Below are 9,196 nucleotides of genomic sequence, written 5' to 3' on the forward strand. Positions count from 1 at the left end.
CGTTATATGGTATTACGATATAACGTATAACGTTATATGGTAATACGTTATAACGTATAACGTTATGCAGTATTACGATATAACGTATAACGTTATACGGTATTACGATATAACGTATAATGTTATATGGTATTACGTTATAACGTTTAACGTTGTGTACTATTACGATATAACGTATAACGTTATATGGTATTACGTTCTTTCGTTTAACGTTATGTAGTGATAGGATATAACGTATAACGTAATATGGTATTACGATATAACGTATAACGATATGTAGTATCACGATATAACGTAGAACGTTGTATGGTATTACGATATAACGTATAACGTTATGTAGTATTGCGATATAACGTATAACGTTATGTAGTATTACGATATAACGTATAACGTTATGTAGTATTGCGATATAACGTATAACGTTATGTAATATTACGATATAACATATAACGTTATGTGGTATTACGATATAACGTATAACGTTATATGGTATTACATAATATGGTATGACGTTTTATGGTATTACGATATAACGTATAACGTTATGCAGTATTACGATATAACGTATAACGTTATACGGTATTACGATATAACGTATAATGTTATATGGTATTACGTTATAACGTTTAACGTTGTGTACTATTACGATATAACGTATAACGTTATATGGTATTACGTTATTTCGTTTAACGTTATGTAGTGATAGGATATAACGTATAACGTTATATGGTATTACGTTATTTCGTTTAACGTTATGTAGTGATAGGATATAACGTATAACGTAATATGGTATTACGATATAACTTATAACGTTATGTAGTATCACGATGTAACGTAGAACGTTGTATGGTATTACGATATAACGTACTGACGTTATGTAGTATTACGATATATCGTATAACGTACTATGGTATTACGATATAACGTATAACGTTATGTAGTATTACGGTACAACGTATAACGTTATGTAGTAATACGATATAACGTATGACGTTATGTACTATTAAGATATGACGTATAACGTTATACGAAATTACGATATAACGTATAACGTTATCCTAGTATTACGATATAACGTATAACATTATACGGTATTACGATATAACGTATATCGTTATGTAGTATTACGGTATAACGTATAACGTAATATGGTATTACGATATAACGTATAACGTTATGTAGTATTACGATATAACGTATAATCTTATATGGTATTACGTTATAACGTTTAACGTTATGTATTATTACGATATAACGTATAACGTTATATGGTATTACGTTATAACGTTTAACGTTATGTAGTATTAGGATATAACGTATAACGTAATATGGTATTACTATATAACGTATAACGTTATGTAGTATCACGATATAACGTAGAACGTTATGTGGTATTACGATATAGCGTATAACGTTATATGATATTACGACATAACGTATAACGTTATGTAGTATTACGTCATAACGCATAATTTTATGTAGAATTGCGATATAACGTATAACGTTATGTGGTATTACGATATAACATATAACGTTATGTGGTATTAAGATATAACGTATAACGTAATATGGTATTACGATATAACGTATAACGTTATGTAGTATCACGGTATAACGTAGAACGTTGTATGGTATTACGATATAACGTATAACGTTATGTAGTATTGCGATATAACGTATAACGTTATGTAATATTACGATATAATATATAACGTTATGTGGTATTACGATATAACGTATAACGTTATATGGTATTACATAATATGGTATGACGTTATATGGTATTACGATATAACGTATAACGTTATATGGTATTACGTTATATCGTTTAACGTTATGTAGTGATAGGATATAACGTATAACGTAATATGGTATTACGATATAACGCATAACGTTATGTAGTATCACGGTATAACGTAGAACGTTGTATCGTATTACGATATAACGTATAACGTTATGTAGTATTGCGATATAACGTATAACGTTATGTAATATTACGATATAACATATAACGTTATGTGGTATTACGATATAACGTATAAAGTTGTATGGTATTACATAATATGGTATGACGTTATATGGTATTACGATATAACGTATAACGTTATATGGTATTACATAATATGGTATAACGTTATATGGTATTACGATATAACGTATAACGTTATATGGTAATACGTTACAACGTATAACGTTATGCAGTATTACGATATAACGTATAACTTTATACGGTATTACGATATAACGTATAATGTTATATGGTATTACGTTATAACGTTTAACGTTGTGTACTATTACGATATAACGTATAACGTTATATGGTATTACGTAATTTCGTTTAACGTTATGTAGTGATAGGATATAACGTATAACGTAATATGGTATTACGATATAACGTATATCGTTATGTAGTATCACGATATAACGTAGAACGTTGTATGGTATTACGATATAACGTATAACGTTATGTAGTATTGCGACATAACGTATAACGTTATGTAGTATTACGTCATAACGCATAACTTTATGTAGAATTGCGATATAACGTATAACGTTATGTGGTATTACGATATAACATATAACGTTATGTGGTATTAAGATATAACTGAGGTGGCTGAGTATGTGTGTGTGGTCCATGGTATTAGTTGCTGCTGGTTGTAGATGCCGCTGCTGTTGGGGGTACTGCTGTATTTTTCTCCCTATTAAGACTCGTGGAAGAAAAATCGGACTTCGGTCGCGGGGATTCGATCCCGGGGTCCGAACGTTCGTAACCTAAGGCGCTAACCACTGCGCTACCGTCGTCCGTTGCTAGTTAGCGTCGAGTGGCGGTATTTGTGTTGTCGAGTGCCGCCACATAACGTATAACGTTATGTAGTATTACGATATAACGTATAACGTTATGTAGTACTACGATATAACGTATGACGTCATGAACTATTAAGATATGACGTATTACGTTATACGAAATTACGATATAACGTATAACGTTATCCTAGTATTACGATATAACGTATAACGTTATATGGTATTATATAATATGGTATAACGTTATATGGTATTACGATATAACGTATAACGTTATATGGTAATACGTTATAACGTATAACGTTATGCAGTATTACGATATAACGTATAACGTTATACGGTATTACGATATAACGTATAATGTTATATGGTATTACGTTATAACGTTTAACGTTGTGTACTATTACGATATAACGTATAACGTTATATGGGATTACGTTATTTCGTTTAACGTTATGTAGTGATAGGATATAACGTATAACGTAATATGGTATTACGATATAACGTATAACGTTATGTAGTATCACGATATAACGTAGAACGTTGTATGGCATTACGATATAACGTATAACGTTATGTAGTATTGCGATATAACGTATAACGTTATGTAGCATTACGATATAACATATAACGTTATGTGATATTACGATATGACGTGTAACGTTATATGGTATTACATAGTATGGTATAACGTTATATGGTATTACGATATAACGTATAACGTTATATAGTATTACGTTATAACGTATGACGATATGTAGTATTACGATATAACGTATAACGTAGTATGGTATTACGATATAACGTATAACGTTATGTATTATTACGACATAGCGTAGAACGATATATGGTACTATGTTATAACGTATGACGTCATGTACTATTAAGATATGACGTATGACGTAGTATGGTATTACGATATAACGTATAACGTTATGTAGTAATACGGTACAACGTATAACGTTATGTAGTACTACGATATAACGCGTGACGTTATGTACTATTAAGATATGACGTATAACGTTATACGAAATTACGATATAACGTATAACGTTATCCTAGTATTACGATATAACGTATAACATTATACGGTATTACGATATAACGTATAATGTTATATGGTATTACGTTATAACGTTTAACGTTGTGTACTATTACGATATAACGTATAACGTTATATGGGATTACGTTATTTCGTTTAACGTTATGTAGTGATAGGATATAATGTATAACGTAATATGGTATTACGATATAACGTATAACGTTATGTAGTATCACGATATAACGTAGAACGTTGTATGGTATTACGATATAACGTATATCGTTATGTAGTATTATGGTATAACGTATAATGTTATATGGTATTACGTTATAACGTTTAATGTTATGTAGTATTACGATATAACGTATAACGTTATATGGTATTGCGTTATAACGTTTAACGTTATGTAGTATTAGGATATAACGTATAACGTTATATGGTATTACAATGTAACCTATAACGTTATGTAGTATTACGGTATAACGTATAACGTTATGTAGTATCACGATATAACGTAGAACGTTATATGGTATTACGATATAACGTAGAACGTTATATGATATTACGACATAACGTGCAACGTTATGTAGTATTACGATATAACGTATAACGTTATGTAGTATCACGATATAACGTAGAACGTTATATGGTATTACGGTATAACGTATGACGTTATGTAGTATTATGATATAACATATAACATTATGTGGTATTACGACATAACGTGTAACGTTATGTAGTATTACGATATAACGTATAACGTTATGCAGTATTACGACATAACGTATAACGTTATGTAGTATTGCGATGTAACGTATGACGTTATGTAGTTTTACGATATAACGTATAACGTTATGTGGTATTACGATATAACGTATGTCGTTATGTAGTATTTCGATATAACGTATAACGTAATATAGTATTACGATATAACGTATAACGTTATGTAGTATCACGAAATAACGTAGAACGTTATATGGTATCACGGTATAACGTATATCGTTATATAGTATTACGATATAACGTATAACGTTATATGGTATTACGACATAACGTATAACGTTATGTAGTATTGCGATGTAACGTATGACGTTATGTAGTTTTACGATATAACATATAACGTTATGTGGTATTACGACATACCGTATAACTTTATGTAGTATTACGTTATAACGTATAACGTCATGTGGTATTACGATATAACGTATGACGTTATGTAGTATTACGATATAACGTATAACGTAGTATGGTATTACGATATAACGTATAACATTATGTAGTATTACGACATAGCGTAGAACGTTATATGGTACTACATTATAACGTATAACGTTATGCAGTATTACGATATAACGTACAACTTTATATGGTAGTACAATATAACCTATAACGTTATGTAGTATTACGGTATAACGTATAACGTTATGTAGTATTACGATATAACGTATAACGTTATGTAGTATTATGATATAGCGTAGAACGTTATATGGTACTACGTTGTAACGTATAACGTTATATGGTATTACATTGTAAGGTATAACGTTATATGGTATTGCGATATAACGTATAACGTTATATAGTATTACATTATAAGGTATAATGTTACATAGTATTATGCTATAACGTATAACGTTATGTAGTATTACGATATAACGTATAACGTTATTTAGTATTACGATATAAGGTATAACGTTACATGGTATTACGATACAACGCATAACGTTATATAATATTACGGTATTACGTATAACGGTATACGGTATTACGTTATATCGTATAACGCTATGTAGTGTTACGATATAACGTATAACGTTATGTGGTATCAAGATATAACGTGTAACGTTATACGCTATTACGATATAACGTATAACGTTATGTAGTACTGCGATATGACGTTTAACGTTATATGGTATTACATAATATGGTATAACGTTATATGGTATTACGATATAACGTATAAAGTTATGTAGTATAATGATATAACGAATAACGTTATGTAGTATAACCATATAACGTATAACGTTATATGGTATTACATAATATGGTATAACGTTATATGGTATTACGATATAACGTATAACGTTATAAGGTATTACGTTATAACATATAACGTTATGTGGTATTACGTTATAACGTATGACGTTATATAGTATTATGTTATAACGTATAACGTTATGTAGTATTATGATATAGCGTAGAACGTTATATGGTACTACGTTGTAACGTATAACGTTATATGGTATTACATTGTAAGGTATAACGTTATATGGTATTACGATATAACGTATAACGTTATGTGGTATTACGATATAACGTATAACGTAATATGGTATTACGATATAACGCATAACGTTATGTAGTATTACGTTATAACGTATAACGTTATGTAATATTACGGTATTACGTATAACGGTATACGGTATTACGTTATATCGTATAACGCTATGTAGTGTTACGATATAACGCATAACGTTAGGTGGTACTAAGATATAACGTGTAACGTTATGTAGTATTACGTTCTAACTTATTACGTTATGTGGCATTACGTTATAAGGTATAACGTTATGTAGTGCTACGATATAACGTATAACGTCATGTAGTATTACGATATAACGTATAACGTCATGTAGTATTACGATATAATGTATAACGTTATATAGTACTACAAATAAGGTATAACGTTATATAGTATTACAAATGACGTATAACGTTATATAGTATTACTTCAGAATGTATAACGTTATATAGTCGTCCGTGATAACGTATAACGTTATGTGGTATTACGATATAACGTATAACGTTATGTGGTATTACGCTATAACGTATGACGGTATGTGGTATTAGGATATAACGTATTACGTTATGTACAACTACGACATAACGTATAACGTTACATAGTATTAAGTTATAACGTATAACGTTATATGGTTTTAGGTTATAACGTATAACGTAATGTGGTATTAAGATATAACGTATGACGTTATGTATTATTACGATATAGCGTATAACGTAATGTGGTGTTAAGATGTAACGTACAACGTTATGTATTATTACGATAAAACGTATAACGTTATGCAGTATTACGATATAACGTATAATGTTATATGGTATTACGTTATAACGTATTACGTTATGTAGTATTACGCTATAACGTATTACGTTATGTGGTATTACGCTATAACGTATAACGTTATGTGGTATTACGATATTACGTATAACGTTATATAGTATTACAAATAACGTATAACGTTATATAGTATTAGAAATGACGTATAACGTTATATAGTATTACTTCATAATGTATAACGTTTTATAGTCGTCCGTGATAACGTATAACGTTATGTGGTATTACGATATTACGTATAACGTTATGTGGTATTACGATATAACGTGTAACGTTATGTGGTATTACGTTTTAACGTATAACGTTATATAGTATTACGTTAAATAGTATTACTGCATAACGTATTACGTTATATAGTATTATCGTATAACGTATTACGGTATATATTATTTGAGTTATACAGTATTACAGTATAACGTAATGCGGTATATAGTTCTACGTCGTATAGTATTGCTGCATAGCGTATTATGCTATATCGTATGACGATATATAGTACTACTTTGGATAGTGGTACGGTGTATTGCGTTACTTTGTAAAGTATTACGGTATACAGTTTTACGGTGTGTAGCATTACGTTAGATAGTATTAGCGAATAACGTATTACGGTATATACTGTTACGTTACATAGTATTGCCGCATAACGAATTACGGTATATAGTATTACGTTATATCGCATTACGTTATACAGTATTAAGATAGTATTACGTTATGTAGTATAGCGTTATAATGTATTACGTTGCATAGTATTACTTTACATAGTATAACGTTGTAACGCATAATTGTTGCGGTTATTAGATGTATAATGGGAGGGACGTGTGGATAAATTATATTTGAAATACGGAAGTGAAAATTACAAGAATTGAAATAATAATGTGAGCTGTTCCAGATCCGCATGCTAGCAGTGTTACTCTATAACTGAAAAATCCCGAAGCCAACGTCGCCTGTCGACTGTTTATGGTCTGCCTTCGTCGCAGACTTTTGTCTATACGCTGTCGATGGCTTCGGTGCTTTACGTTATACAGTATTACGTTATATATTATTATGTTATGTAATATATTATGTTATAATGTATTGCGTTATGGAGCTTTACGTTATGTTATATTACGTTATATTATATTACATTATATTATATTAAGTTATATAATATTAGCCAGTGGACGTTTGAGCAGCACTTTGTCTCCCTGAACCCGAAGGTGTCGGCGGCTGCCAACGCCTTGTGCGGCCTGCTGCCGAACATCGGCGAGGCGGAAGTTGCGGTGTGCCGATTATACGACGGCGTCTTTCGGTCCCAAGTGATGTACGGGGCCCCGGTATGGGCGGTCGATCTGATGGCGCGTCGCCGCAGCATCCTGCTTCTCAGGAGGCTGTACAGCGCAACCGCTATCAGAATCGTCAGAGTATACCGAACGGTCTCCCACGCGTCGGCGACCGTACTAGCTGCGTCTCCCCCGTGAGAGCTTCGGGCGTTGGTGCCGAAGAAAAGATACGCCCGCATGAGAATGTGAGACGTGGGAGGGGACTCGGCCGAGCAAGCGGCCCCAGGCGACCCAGGAACCGCCGAGGAGGGCATGTGGAACCAGTGGCGATCCCAGCTGATCAACGAGGGAGGCGAACACAGAGGCGCGATGCTGAGCGGGTCACAGGAATATGAGGCTGTCCGCCTCTTTTGCGAGCGAGTTATGCTCGCAAAGGAGCGAGAAGAAAGGGAGAGAAAGAAAAATTGCCACCCTTGTAGGATAACGCGATGGAGGGGGATGGCTATTCATCGCCGCCACAACGGACCGCGACTAGAAGGAGAGACAGCGCCAGGGGCAATGTCCCCCCCCCTAGCTCCAAATTCAACAGTCAAGGAATCTATAGGACTGGCTCGAACGAGAGGTCGCGGGAGGGGGTGCAACAGAAAGATAATTCATCGAGGTTCCTGGAGCACTCTTGTCATACACGTAGGATGGTCAACGTGAAGTTTTAGTCGGTAAGAGTCCGACATTGCTCTGCTGCTGCCGTTATTAGCGGCAAGGGAGTGTCCATGAGGATTTCTCTACGTGCCAAAAAAAATGGTTATACAATATTTGGTTTCATTATATTACGTTATAATGTATTTCGTTCTTCGTTATTATGTTATATTGTATTATATATTTATTACATATTGTCAATGTAATTAACAGATGTAAAATCATACTCTCGTGTAATTGTTAATAAAATGTAATTGAAATTTTAGCTCCTCA

This window comes from Bombus pyrosoma, linkage group LG7 (genome assembly GCF_014825855.1).
Source record: "Bombus pyrosoma isolate SC7728 linkage group LG7, ASM1482585v1, whole genome shotgun sequence".
Lineage (NCBI taxonomy): Eukaryota > Metazoa > Arthropoda > Insecta > Hymenoptera > Apidae > Bombus > Bombus pyrosoma.